The 13,486-nt window shown below is 54.7% G+C and overlaps 1 protein-coding gene across 1 annotated transcript in view; it reads left to right on the top strand.

Annotated features, from left to right (window-relative positions):
* Positions 1-13,486, top strand: part of ALG5 (ALG5 dolichyl-phosphate beta-glucosyltransferase) — a 331,650-nt gene that overhangs the window by 170,100 nt on the left and 148,064 nt on the right. The gene's annotated exons all lie outside the window — the stretch shown is intronic.

Genomic DNA, 13,486 nt, shown 5'->3' with positions numbered 1-13,486 from the left:
TTCCTAAAAGTTGTCAAGGTCATGTTATCTCTGTTATGCTTCTTAAGAATATAAATAAATTTTGCATTGGAAAAATAAACCTATTATAAAAGTAAAGGAAAAAAAAACTTTTTTCCTGTATTTGCCTAAGAAGCAAAGGTTTTATATATGTGTGTTTTATACATATATATATATATGTCTTTTAGTGCCCAAGATTTACAACTGGAATGCAGCCCAGAGGGCTCCCGGGTGTGGTGGCCAGTGAAAATCTACAAAATTTATATATATATATACTAGGGGCCTGGTGCACGAAATTCGTGCACTGGGTGGGGGGGGGGGGGAGAGTGTCCCTCAGCCCAGCCTGCCCCCTCTCACATACTGGGAGCCCTCAGGTGTTGACCCCCATCACCCTCCGATCGCCTGATCGGCCCCTTGCCCAGGCCTGATGCCTCTGCCAGAGGTGTCAGGCTTGGACAGGGGACCCCCATCTCCCCCCGATCACTGGCTCTGGCCCCCGCCCAGGCCTGAGGCTTCTGGCCCAGGAATCATGCCTGGGCAGGGGACCCCCATCTCCCCCTGATCGCTTGCTCCACCCCCCGCCCAAGCCTGACGCCTCTGACCCAGGCTTCAGGCTTGGGCAAGGGGACCATCATATCCCCCCAATCCCCGGCTCCGCCCCCCACCCAGGCCTGATGCCTCAGCCAGAGGAGTTGACCCTCATCACCCTACGATCACCAATCACCGGATAGGCCCCTTGACCAGGCCTGAGGCCTCCAGCAGAGGTGTCAGGCCTGGGCAGGGGACCCCCAGCTCCCCGCGGTTGCAGGCTCCGCCCCTGCCCAGGCCTAATGCCTCTGGCCTAGGCATCCAGCCCAGGCAGCGGGGACCTGCAGTGGCAGCGGGGAGCGCCGCGATCGTGGGCTCCGCTTTAGGCCCAGGCAAGGGACCCCTAGCTCCTGGGACTGCCAGCTTCGACCGTGCCCAGCTCCCATCGCTGGCTCCACCCCTACTTCCTGCTATCACTGGCCAGGGCGGCAAAGGCGCCTGATTCTCTGATCATGGCTGAGGGGCAGGGCTCCCCGGCTCTTAGCTCCCCCCTGGATTTCTGATCACTGTCAGTGGCAGGGGGCTTCTTCCTGCTTTCCCTTTCGCCTCCCTGCATTGTGCCTACATATGCAAATTAGCTGCCATCTTTGTTGGCAGTTATCTGCCATCTTAGTTGGCAGTTAATTTGCATATAGCCCTGATTAGCCAATGAAAACAGTATCGCTGTACGCCAATTACCATTTTTCTCTTTTATTAGTGTAGATATCTACACTACTTGTCGTGGTGGACACTCGGGCCTTGGACCAACAGGAGCCCAGCGACGGTGGGGGTCAGCCCCCTCACTTCTACACTATCTACACTAATAAAAGAAAAAAATGGTAATTGGCATTAGGCGCTACCCTAGAATCAGACGCCTTTGCCGCCCTGGCCAGTGATAGCAGGAAGTAGGGGTGGAGCCAGCGATGGGAGCTTGGCACGGTCAAAGCTGGCAGTCCCGGGAGCTAGGGGTCCCTTGCCTGGGCCTAAAGCAGAGCCCACAATCACGGGGCCGCTGCAGCTGCGAGTCCCCGCTGCCCGAGCCGAACGCCTCAGTCAGAGGCGTCCTGCAGGGGCAGGGGCAGAGCCCGCATGATGGCGGCGCCCCCCCGCTGCCACTGCAGGTCCCCGCTGCCCGGGCTGGAAGCCTAGGCCAGAGGCGTTAGGCCTGGGCAGGGGCGGAGCCTGCAACCGCGGGGAGCTGGGGGTCCCTTGCCCAGGCCTAATTCTTTGGCCAGAGGTGTTAGGCCTGGGCAGGGGCAGATCGGGAGATCGCGGTGCTGCTGCCGCTGCGGGTCCCTGCTCTCCAGGCCAGACGCCTCGGCCAGAGGCGTTAGGCCTAGGCAGGGGCAGAGCGGGAGTTCACGGGTAGCTGAGAGTCCCCTGCCCAGGCCTAATGCCTTGGCCAGAGGCGCTAGGCCTGGGCAGGGGCAGAGCCTGCGACCGCGGGGAGCTGGGTGTCCCCTGCCCAGGCCTGACACCTCTGCTGGAGGCCTCAGGCCTTGTCAAGGGGCCGATCCGGTGATTGGTGATCGGAGGGTGATGAGGGTCAACTCCTCAGGCCTGATGCCTGGGCCAGAGGCATCAGGCCTGGGTGGTTGGCGGAGCCGGGGATTGGAGGGATATGATGGTCCCCTTGCCCAGGCCTGAAGCCTGGGTCAGAGGCGTCATGCTTGGGCGGGGGGTGGAGCAAGCGATCAGGGGGAGATGGGGGTCCCCTGCCCAGGCATGATTCCTGGGCAAGAGGTCTCAGGCCTCGGCGGGGGTCAGAGCCAGTGATCGGGGGGAGATGGGGGTCCCCTGTCCAAGCCTGACACCTCTGGCGGAGGCGTCAGGACTAGGCAAGGGGCCAATCAGGCGATCGGAGGGTGATGGGGGTCTATGCCTCTGGCCAAGGCATCAGGCCTCGGCAAGGGGCAGAGCCAGCAATCGAAGGGGTCTGGGGGTTCCCTGCCCAGGCCTGACACCTCTGGCAGAGGCGTCAGGCCTGGGCAAGGGGCCGATCCTGCGATTGGAGGGTTATGGGGGTCAATGTCTGAGGGCTCCCAGTATATGAGAGGGGGCAGGCTGGGCTGAGGGACACCCCCCCACACACACCCAGTGCACGAATTTTGTGCACCGGGCCCCTAGTATGTATGTGTGTGTGTGTGTGCATATATATATATGTGTGTGTGTGTGTGTGTGCATATATATATATATATATATATATATATATATATATATATTATGTTAATCAGGAACTTGATTACTTTAAATAAATAAATTACTTAATACTGTTTAATAATAATGATAATAATAATATTTTATTACCTTCCCATGGTTTAAATTTTAAAATTTGCTTCCTCTCCGTATGATAAAAAATTTTATACTTAAGGTATATGGGAAGCTCTGTCAAATAAAGAAATAATAATTATATTTTATTTATATATGCATATTATATAAATTCTAATATGCTTTCATTTATAAATAACTAGTGGCCTGATGCACGAAAATTTGTGCACTGGGAGGGAGGGTGTCCCTCAGCCTGGCCTGCCCCCTCTCAGTCTAGGAGCCCTCACGGGATATCCTACTGACAGCTTAGGCCCACTTTCCGCAGTCTGGCCTCCCTCTGTGGGAGGCAACCAGTCGTTCAGGTATATAGATACTTTCTGAAGGCAGCACGAACTCCTACCTTATTTCTTTTCTCTGTGGTTTTAGAATAGGGGACTAAAAGGTGGAGACAGAACTGTGGCCAGGCTTGGGGCTTTTGTAGGCAGTGTAAAGAGAGAGAGAGGGCTGGGGAAAGTCTAGACACAGTTTCCTTCAATTATCCTCCCTTCCTCCGGGCCCCTCTCTCTGTTTTTTCCTTGTCGTGGTGGACACTCGGGCCTTGGACCAACAGGAGCCCAGCGACGGTGGGGGTCAGCCCCCTCACTTCTCAGCTGAACATACAGCCGCCTCACATTTCAAGCAGAGCTGTTTTCAAGTGGCTAAAGGGCTGGGAATTCATGCCTCCTGGCATTTCCCCTTTTGGTTTCCTCCTTGGGTCTGTTGCAAACTCCACCAAGACACTGAAGCAGCTCTGCCTGGTAATTCTGCACCGGCCCCGGCCCAGGCCCCGTCGGGCAGTCTTCCTCGAGGTCTCCGGGTCCACAGTCTGCCCTCAGGGAGATCTCCCAGAGCAAATTCCCCCAGGCAGGTGAGGCAGGGGGACTAGCTTGGAGAGCTGGAGGAAGATGGCACAGTAAGAGTTGGTATGAACCAGAGCCTGCTCAGCCAGACTTCCTAAGCTCACCACCGGGCCCAGGCAGGCCCCTTCCCCATGCCAGAAGGATCCCGGCTGAGGTCCCCTCCCTACACTCAGCGCCCTCCTCCCTGTTCCACCACGGGGGGGGGGGGGGGGGGGGGGCGGTAGCAGCTTGCCCGGTCTGGACCCTGCCAGACCAACAGTCAGCAGTGCGTGGCCCCGAGCCTCCACCCCTCCCTGAAGTGTGGGGTGGGGTCGCAGTAGCTCGTGGCCGCCCTAGGCATCATGCATGGAGACACCGCTTGCCACTGAACCACAGTCCAGCCTGGGACCTGTGGGGGCTAGGGTGGTCTCGGGCTCCCACTGGCCACACCGAAGCCAGACTTGGCTTGGCTGGCTGCCCCTGCCATCCGAGGGCTGCGCGTGCCCCGTGGGTCTCGCCCTCGTGAATTGCTGTGGCCCGGCTGTCCTGTCCCAGGAAATGGCCGTCCCAATCACCATGGCTCACTCCCTGGTGCATTCAGGCCTGCCCGACAGGCATGTAAGCAGAAGCTGGGCTGCCGAGGGGAGGGAGGAAGGATGTGTGGGCTAGGGCAAAAGTGAGGAACTTGGCGGTGTAAACACAGCCCCTCATGCTGCACCAATTTGTTGCGCCACATTCCTGGACCCTTGGGCACCCCTGCCCGGCACTGTGCTCTTGAGCCTGGGGTGGGGGCAAGGGACCTAGGGCTTTGGCCTGGAGGCAGCCCTTGCTGGCTTGGAGTCGCAGTGGTCTGTTAGGGAGGGTTGCGGGGTGCCATGAGGCAGCCTCATACAAGTCCCCAATGCAAGTCCCCGCCTCTCTCATCGAGAGGTCAGCAATTCAGCCCACTTGGCATGCTGCGCACGCAGCCTGGTGATTGGTCAAGCCTTTGGTCGTTTTAGATGTTACAGACATTGGCTCTTTATATTATACTAGGGGCCCGGTGCACGAAATTCATGCACTGGGTGGGGGTGGGGGGGAGTGTCCCTCAGCCCAGCCTGCCCCCTCTCACATACTGGGAGCCCTCAGGCATTGACCCCCATCACCCTCCAATCGCAGGATCGGCCCCTTGCCCAGGCCAGACGTCTCTGCCAGAGGCGTCAGGCCTGGGCAGGGAACCCTCATTTCCCCCCATCACTGGTTCTGCCCCCAGCCCAAGACTGATGCCTCTGGCCCAGGCACCAGGCCTGGGCAAGGGGACCATCATATCCCCCCAATCCCCGGCTCCACCCCCCACCCAGGCCTGATGCCTCAGCCAGAGGAGTTGACCCTCATCACCCTCCGATCGGCCCCTTGTCCAGGCCTGAAGCCTCTGGCAGAGGTGTCAGGCCTGGGAAGGGGATGCCCAGCTCCCCGCGGTTGCAGGCTCCGCCCCTGCCCAGGTCTAACGCCCCTGGCCGAGGCATCTGGCCCGGGCAGCGGGGACCCGCAGTGGCAGCGGGGCCTCGATTGCGCGGGCTATGCCCCTGCCCCCGCAGGACGCCTCTGGCTGAGGTGTCCGCCCAGGCAGCGGGGACCCGCAGCTGCAGCGGCCCCGCGATCACAGGCTCCGCTTTAGGCCCAGGCAAGGGACCCCTAGCTCCTGGGACTGCCAGCTTCAACCGTGCCAAGCTCCCATCGCTGGCTCCACCCCTACTTCCTGCTATCACTGGCCAGGGCGGAAAAGGCGCCCGATTCTCTGATCATGGCTGGGGGGCAGGGCAAAGGCGGCCCCCAGGGCCGCCTTTGCCCTGCCCCCCGTCTCTTAGCTCCCCCCTGGGTTTCCGATCACTGTCAGTGACACGGGGCTTCTTCCTGCTTTCCCTTTCACCTCCTTGCATTGTGCCTACATATGCAAATTAACCGCCATCTTTGTTGGCGATTAACCACCATCTTAGTTTGCAATTAATTTGCATATCGCCCTGATTAGCCAATGAAAAGGGTAGCAGTCATACGCCAATTACCATGTTTCTCTTTTATTAGTGTAAACTAGAGGCCCGGTGCACAAAAATTTTGTGCACTCAGGGATAAGGGGGGGGTCCCTCAGCCTGGCCTGTGCCCTCTCACAGTCTGGGACCCCTGGGGAGATAATGCCCTGCTGGCTTAGGCTTGCTCCCGGGTGGCAGAGGGCAGGCCCAATCCCTAGGTTCAGGCCCTGGTCGGGCTCAGAGCAGGGCCGATTGGGGTGTTGGGGCACCACCCCCTGTCATGCACAGAGCAGGGCGGATCGGGAGGTTGCGATGCCACCCCATGTCATGTTCAGGGTAGAGCCGATTGGGGGGTTTGGGCACCGCCCCCTGTCACACTCAAGCCAGGGTGGATGGGGAGGTTGTGGCGCCACCCCGTCACGCACAGAGCAGGGCCAATCAGGGGTTGGGGCGCTGCCCCCTGTCACACACAGAGCAGGGCCCATCAGGGGGGTTGGGGAGCTCCCCCCTGTCACACACAGAGCAGGGCCCATCAGGGGGTTGAGGAGCTCCCCCGTGTCACTCAGAGGGTAGGGCCGATAGGGGAGTTGGGGCGCCGCCCCCTTTCACACACAGAGCAGGGCGGATCAGGGGGTTGGGAGGCCGCCACTGTCACATTCAGGGTAGGGCCGATGGGCAGGTTATGGCTCTACCCCATCACACACAGAGCAGGGCCCATAGGGGGTGTTGTGGTGCCGCCCTCTATCTCCCACAGAGCAGGGCCGATCAGGGGGTTGGGGCGCCGCCACTGTCATACTCAGGGCAGAGCCGATGGGGAGGTTATGGCTCTACCCTGTCATGCACAGAGCAGGGCCCGTGGGGGGGAGGGCGGATTGGGGCGCCACACCCTGTCACACACAGAGCAGGGCTGATCAGGGGGTTGGGGCGCCGCGCCCTGTCACACATAGAGCCGCAGGGCGAATAGGGGGTTGGGGAGCTCCTCCGGATCAGGCACAGAACAGGGCTGATCAGGAGGTTGTGGCGCCTTCCCTTGTCACAAACAGAGCAGGGCGGATAGGGAGGTTTTGGCCCGGCCCCCTGTCACACACAGAGCTGCAGGGCGATCAGGGGGTTTGGGCACTGCCCCCTGTCACACTGATAACGGTGTCGGGAGCCTCTCGGCTCCGCTAATCCCAGTGCTAGGAGGAATATTACCCTTTTACTATATAGGGTGGAGGCCTGGTGCATGGGTAGGGCTGGCTGGTTTGCCCTGAAGGGTGTCCTGGATCAGGGTGGGGGTCCCCACTGGGGTGCCTGGCCAGCCTGGGTGAGAGGCTGATGGCTGTTTGCAGCTGGTCACACAACCTTCAGGGTGGGGGTCCCCACTGGGGTGCCTGGCCAGCCTGGGTGAGGGGCTGAGGGCTGTTTGCAGCTGGTCACACACCCTTCAAGGTGGGGGTCCCCACTGGGGTGCCTGGCCAGTCTTCTTGAGGGGCTGAGGGCTGTTTTCAGGCTGGCGGGTGACGGAAGCTCCCAACCGCTCCTTTTTTCTTTTTCTTTTTTTAATTCTAGGCCAGCTTTAGGTCTGAGGCTCCAGCTCTTAGGCCTCCACTGCTGAAAGTAGGTATCTGGTTTGTTTTGGTTCGAAACAATTTATAACTCCAGCTCTGACTCCAGCTCTGAGATCCCAGCTCACTGAAAGCTGGCTTCTGGGGGTTTTTTTAGCTTCTATATTTGTTAAAATGTTTCAAACTAAAGGCTCAGAGGCCTGCAAGGCAGGCAGGGAACGTTGGTTTCCTCCGTCACTGAACAAGCAAGCCTCATGTTAGTTTCAAGCTGCCTGGCTGCTGGCCGCCATCTTGGCTGACAGTTAATTTGCATATCGCCCTGATTCGCCAATGGGAATGGTAGTGGTCGTACGCCAATTACCATGTTTCTCTTTTATTAGATAGGACTAGAGGCCTGGAGCACAAAAATTTGTGCGTTCGGTGTGTGTGGGGGGTGTCCCTCAGCCCGGCCTGTGCCCTCTTGCAGTCTGGGACCCCTCGGGGGATGACCACCTGCTGGCTTAGGCCCACTCCCCGGGGGATTGGGCCTAAGCTGGCAATCAGACATCCCTCTGGCTGCTCGGCAGCCCTTGGGGGATGTCCACTTGCCAGCGGGGAGCAGACCTAAGCTGCAGTCGGACATCCTTAGCGCTGCTGAGGAGGCAAGAGAGGCTCCCGCCACCACTGCTGTACTGGCAGCCGTCAGCCTGGCTTGTGGCTGAGCAGAGCTCCTCCATGTGGGAGCTCACTGACCACCAGAGGGCAGCTCCCGCATTGAGCATCTGCCCCCTGGTGGTCAGTGTGTGTCATAGTGACCAGTCATTCCCAGTCTCTCTGCTGTTAAGGTCAGTTTGCATATTACTCTTTTACTATATAGGATAGAGGCCTGGTGCACGGGTGGGGGCTGGCTGGTTTGCCCTGAATGGTGTCCCGGATCAGGGTGGGGGTCCCGCTTGGGTGCCTGGCCAGCCTGAATGAGGGGCTGATGGCTTTTTGCAGCTGATCACACACCCCAGGGTGGGGGTTCCCACTGGGGTGCTTGGCCAGTCTGGGTGAGGGGCTGAGGACCGTTTTTAGGCTGGCCTGCGACTGAAGCTCCCAGCCTCTCCTTTTTTTCTTTCTTTTTTTATTCTGGGGTTTATTTACCTTCTATGATTGAAACTCTGTTGCCTTCACTGGCGCTCTCAGCTCTGAGAACGCAGCTGGCTGAAAGCAGGTATCTGGGATTTGTTTAGCTTCTATAATTGAGACTTTGTTGCTTTCGGAGCTATTGCTTTCCGAGGTTAGAGCCAGGCCGTGGCAGGCGGGCAACCTTGGCTTCCTCCATCACTGGAGTAAGCAAACCTCCTGCTCGCTTCAGCTGCGTGGCTGCCAGCTGCCATCTTTGTTGGCAGTTAATTTGCATATCACTCTGATTAGCCCATGGGAAGCGTAGCGGAGGTACGCTTAATTACCCTTTTTGCCTTTTATTAGATAGGATAGATTGTTATCTAATCTAATAAAAGAGAAACAGGCAAATTGACCATACCTTCGCTACGCCCCAAGCCATGCGCACCAGCCAATCAGAGCGACGATATGCAAATTAACCCAACCAAGATGGCAGATAGCAGCCACTAAACTGGACCAAGCAAGAGGCTTGGTTGACCCAGCGATGGAGGAAGCCAAGCTTCCCACCTGCCCTTGCCGGCAGTAGCCTCCACTCAAGGCAACAAAGTTTCAATTATAGAAGATAAATAAATACCAGATACCTGATTCCAGACAGCCTCCACTGGGAGCTTGGGTGGCTGGGGGCTGTGGCCAGCCTGAAAACAGCCATCAACCCCTCACCAAGGATGGCCACACCCTCATGGGGTGAGGGTCCCTGCTGGGTGGCTTGGCCAGTCTGCAAACAGCCATCCGCCCCTCACCCAGACTGGCCAGGAACCCCAGCAGGACCTCCCACCCTGAAGGGGGTGTGGCCAGCCTGAAAACGGCCCTCAGCCCCTCTCCCAGGCTGGTCAGGCACTCTAGCAGGGACCCCCACCCTGAAGGGGGTGTGTCCATTCTGAAAATGGCTCTCAGCCACTCACCCATGCTGGCCAGGCACCCCAGCGGTACCCCCACCCTGATCCGGGACACCATTCAGGGCAAACCAGCCGGCCCCCACCCGTGCACCAGGCCTCTATCCTATGTAGTAAAAGGGTAATAGGCAAACTGACCCTAACAGCAGAAGGACTGGGAATGATTGGTCACTGTGACACACACTGACCACCAGGGGGCAGACGCACAATGTCGCAGCTGTCCCCTGATGGTCAGTGCACTCCCACAGAGGGAGCTCTGCTCAGCCACAAGCCAGACTGAGAGCTTCCAGTACAGTGGTGGTGTTGGGAACCTCTTCTACCTCCTCAGCAGCGTTAAGGATGTCCGACTTAGGCCTGCTTTCCCCTGGCAAGTGGACATCCCCTGAGAGCTGCTGGGCTGCCAGAGGGATGTCTTACTGCCAGCTTAGGCCCAATCCCCCGGGGAGGGGGCCTAAGCCAGCAGGTGGTCATCCCCCGAGGGGTTCCAGACTGTGAGAGGTCACAGGCTGGGCTGAGGGACCCCCCGAGTGCACAAATTTTTGTGCACCGGGCCTCTAGTAAGTTATATTATAGAATATTGTGTTTTACAGAAAGGACAAGATTTCATATCATTGGCATTACTCTATAAAGTATCTAAATTTATAGAGATGCTAGCAGGTAAAATAAAAATATATATAATCTATAATAATAAAAGTGTAATATGCTAATTAGACCAGACAGTGCAACGACCTTTTGGACATCCTTCCAGATGACCTTCTGAACGAAGCCACTGTGGCAGGGGCTGAGGCAGAGGTAGCCGCCATGGCAGGCAGGGGCTGAGGCAGTTAGGGGTGATCAGGCAGGCAGGCGAGCAGTTAAGAGCCAGCGGTTCCAGATTGCAAGAGGGTCCAGGCCAGGCTTAAGGACTCCACCCATTCATGAATTTCATGCACTGGGCCTCTAGTCTGTAATAATAAAAGCATAATATTCTAATTAGACTTGACAACAGAACGACCTTCTGGGTGTTTTTCCTCATGACCTTCTAGACAAAGCCAGGGCTGGGAGGGCTGAGGGGAGCCACCGTGGATGTGAGGGCCAAGGCAAGCTGCCGCAGTTGCGAGGGCTGAGGCGAGCCATCGCAGCTGTGAGGGCCAAGCCCTTTGCACGAAATTTTGTGCATTTGGCCTCTGCTGGAAACTACCCATTTCTACACTATCATGAAAGTGCAGCAGGGAATACAGAAGTCTGATGGACCTTGGGCTTTAGCAAAGGCTAAAGATATGCACCGATTGTTCTGTCGAGACAATGGCGGCTCATGGCAATCCCCTAAACTGATAATCTTTTATTATTTACTAAACCTTACCTTTTATATGCTTGTTTACATTCCCAAAGGGCAAATGTCTATTCTAGTAAATAAAAAGCAAAGGGAACCAAAAAGTCAGGGAACCTCTCCACTAGAGAGTAAGATCCCCACCTGGCTCCCCCATGCCTTCTAAATTTATATTTCTTGTCTAGTATATCCGTTTATATGCAGCCCCTTCTCCAGATCCTGAATCCTTGCTGCAAATGGTTGTGGCATTTTGGCACCTCAAAAGGGACATCTGGAGAAGAAGATTCGATGGAGTGAAAAACGAAGATAGTTCACAGGAAAGGTGGGATTCACCGAAAATGGTGGGGAGACTCACTGCACATAGAGCCCATGCCAAGCTTCGGAATTCACAATTCGAAGTGGATGGGAATGTCTTTTTCAAGCCAGGCTATAATGGGGAAGAATTTGACCAAAAGGCAAAAAATATCATTGTAAATTTTTAACTTCTTTGCTCAAGGATAAAGAAATTAAAATGTCAAAAGGTACTCTCTTAAATCAGACTCAAGGAAAACGAGTGCCCTTGTCATCTTTGACTATGTGGGTTCTTGTTCAAATTGCATTATGCCTAATTCATATTGGGGATCAAAATTATGTAATACTTAAGGCCCCAGATCCTTTGCCTCTAGTGTGGAAAGACTCAACAGCTAAAGAAAATGGAGCTATCTGTCATTTTACAAAAGGATTCTTTAATGCTTTGTCTGAAAATTCCATATGATGCTTTGGGACATGCAGATTTTAGCTAAAACAACTTTAAGGCGCCAGTCAATGCTATGAAGAGCAGGAAAAGATAAGATCTGTAAACAATAAGCTGAGATCTAGGCTGCATTCTGGCTGTAAGTCCCAGGCAAATATAAAACATCTGAAAAGATTCATGAAAAGAACTCTGATTTATTAAGTCTTGTCTAATGTTATGGGTGCTTGTCTGTTCATTATTGTTTTATCTCTTTTTTGTTTATTGTTAGTCTATTAAGCATGCCTTTGATTTAATTTAATAAGAAAAGAAACCTAGGTGGCCAGGCCATTTACTGAATTTCCCCAGAACAAACAGAATGTGGGGGTGGGGAGACACGTGGGGGGTGGTAAATGTCATACGAAACAAAGGGAAGTAACTGAAAAAGACCCCAGCCTATTAATTACTAAGTCTTTTGGTGATCCTGTAAAATGGATGCCTACTCCCAAGAGTGCTATTAAAAGTCTCATTTTCACCATGTTTTCATTTCCCAGTCCATCATTTGAAATTTGGCAGAATTTAGGTATACGTCTGGGATTTCTGTACTCGTGAAGAGAAAAAGGCTAGATTAAGAGAAGGCGTGCCATGCCCGATTTTGGGTGGCCTCTTAAAACTGAGCTCCATCTCTTTATGGATACTATAGAAAAAACCCAAGACTGTTTTTCTTTAAAAGATGGCGAAAATGACACAAGGAAAATATAGAGGCTGAATTTAGGCAATGTTATGCCCAGAATTCAAGATCCCCAAGAAACCACGCCAGGGAGCCAGTCCGATGCAAAAGCAGAGGGTCTCTTATACAAGCTCGCTTGGTCCCCCCCTTGCCTCCATTACTGGATGCAAGAGAGAGCCCCGAATCCCAAGAGAACAAAGAATTTATAGGGCTTGGGGTCGGGGGGGGGGGGGGGGGGTGGGGGGGTTGGTGGGGGGGGGCGGTTCGGGCAGGGTGCAGCTAGGGTCTGGTTACACAAAGACAGGGGAGGTGGCCAGCATACTTTTGGCCTTGGGCTAGTTTCCCCCGCTTTCCCATTGGCCGAGATAAGGGCAGGCTGAGTAACTGATACACCCTGCGGCTTTTTCTTGGAAAGAGGGGTTAAGGACACAGCCATCAGTCCTGCTCTGTCCTTTCATTCCCCCCTTGTCTTGGAACTTCCGGCTCAATCATGAGACGGACTGCATTTCTATTCCACCGTTGCTAGAGGCCCGTACTGGGCACACAGAACTATCAATTGAACTATTCTTATAAGCTTAACAAATGGTCCGGTGGAAGGGAAAGAAATCATTTTAGCTTTAACAACCTCTATTGAAATAGGATTTTTCTTCTTAAAATTTCTCCATGGCTATTAAAAAGCCAAATCAAGATTAATTTATTTACTGTCCTGATGTTTGCATAAACACAACAAGAATGGTAACTGACCACCTTTGCTGGAATTTCATGGTTGAACCTTAATGTGCCCCGTAGGGCCAGGAAGCCAAGCCATCCAGCTGCCATCAGGCCTGCCTGCAGTATCTGCTGCGTTAGGTGAATCCCTCACCTGTAGCAACTCCACCTGAGCCCACGCTCCAGGCTTTAAGGCCCATCTCAGTAGCCCTCCTACTCGTTGCGGCCCAGAGTGTGTGGGGGTTCTGCAGGGATGCAGAGGCATCTTTACTGCTCCCCTTCTACTCTTCCCAACCGCCAGTGATGGTAGGGCATGGGCCTGACGCTCCAGCGCCAGCCATCTTCAGGACTCCCAGGCAGGATACCAGGCTTTCTTTGTGGCATTCTTAGTGGCTTCAATCTTTAGAGCTCAGATAGGGCTCTTCAAAACATGATACTCCAGTCAAAGTTTTCCGTTAATAAAACCACTATTAGGAACCAGTCTTACTGAATCTATGCAAAGAAACGTACTTACTTAGCATTGCCAGATTTCGGAGGAATTACATAAGGAGAAAAACATACTGATTTACTCTAAGATTTTCTGACTTTCCTTGCTAATTTCATTTCATGGATTTAAAACAAAACAGTAATTGTTGGTCCATGCCTCAGACTTTCTAGTCTAAACAGGCTTTTTCCAGCTTTACTATCCCTGACATGGGCATGGTGACTCAGGCCTGCAAGACAGTATT

The sequence above is a fragment of the Myotis nattereri genome (assembly GCF_964212035.1).
Source record: "Myotis nattereri genome assembly, chromosome: 2".
Lineage (NCBI taxonomy): Eukaryota > Metazoa > Chordata > Mammalia > Chiroptera > Vespertilionidae > Myotis > Myotis nattereri.
This window is presented reverse-complemented; position numbering and strand designations above follow the sequence as displayed.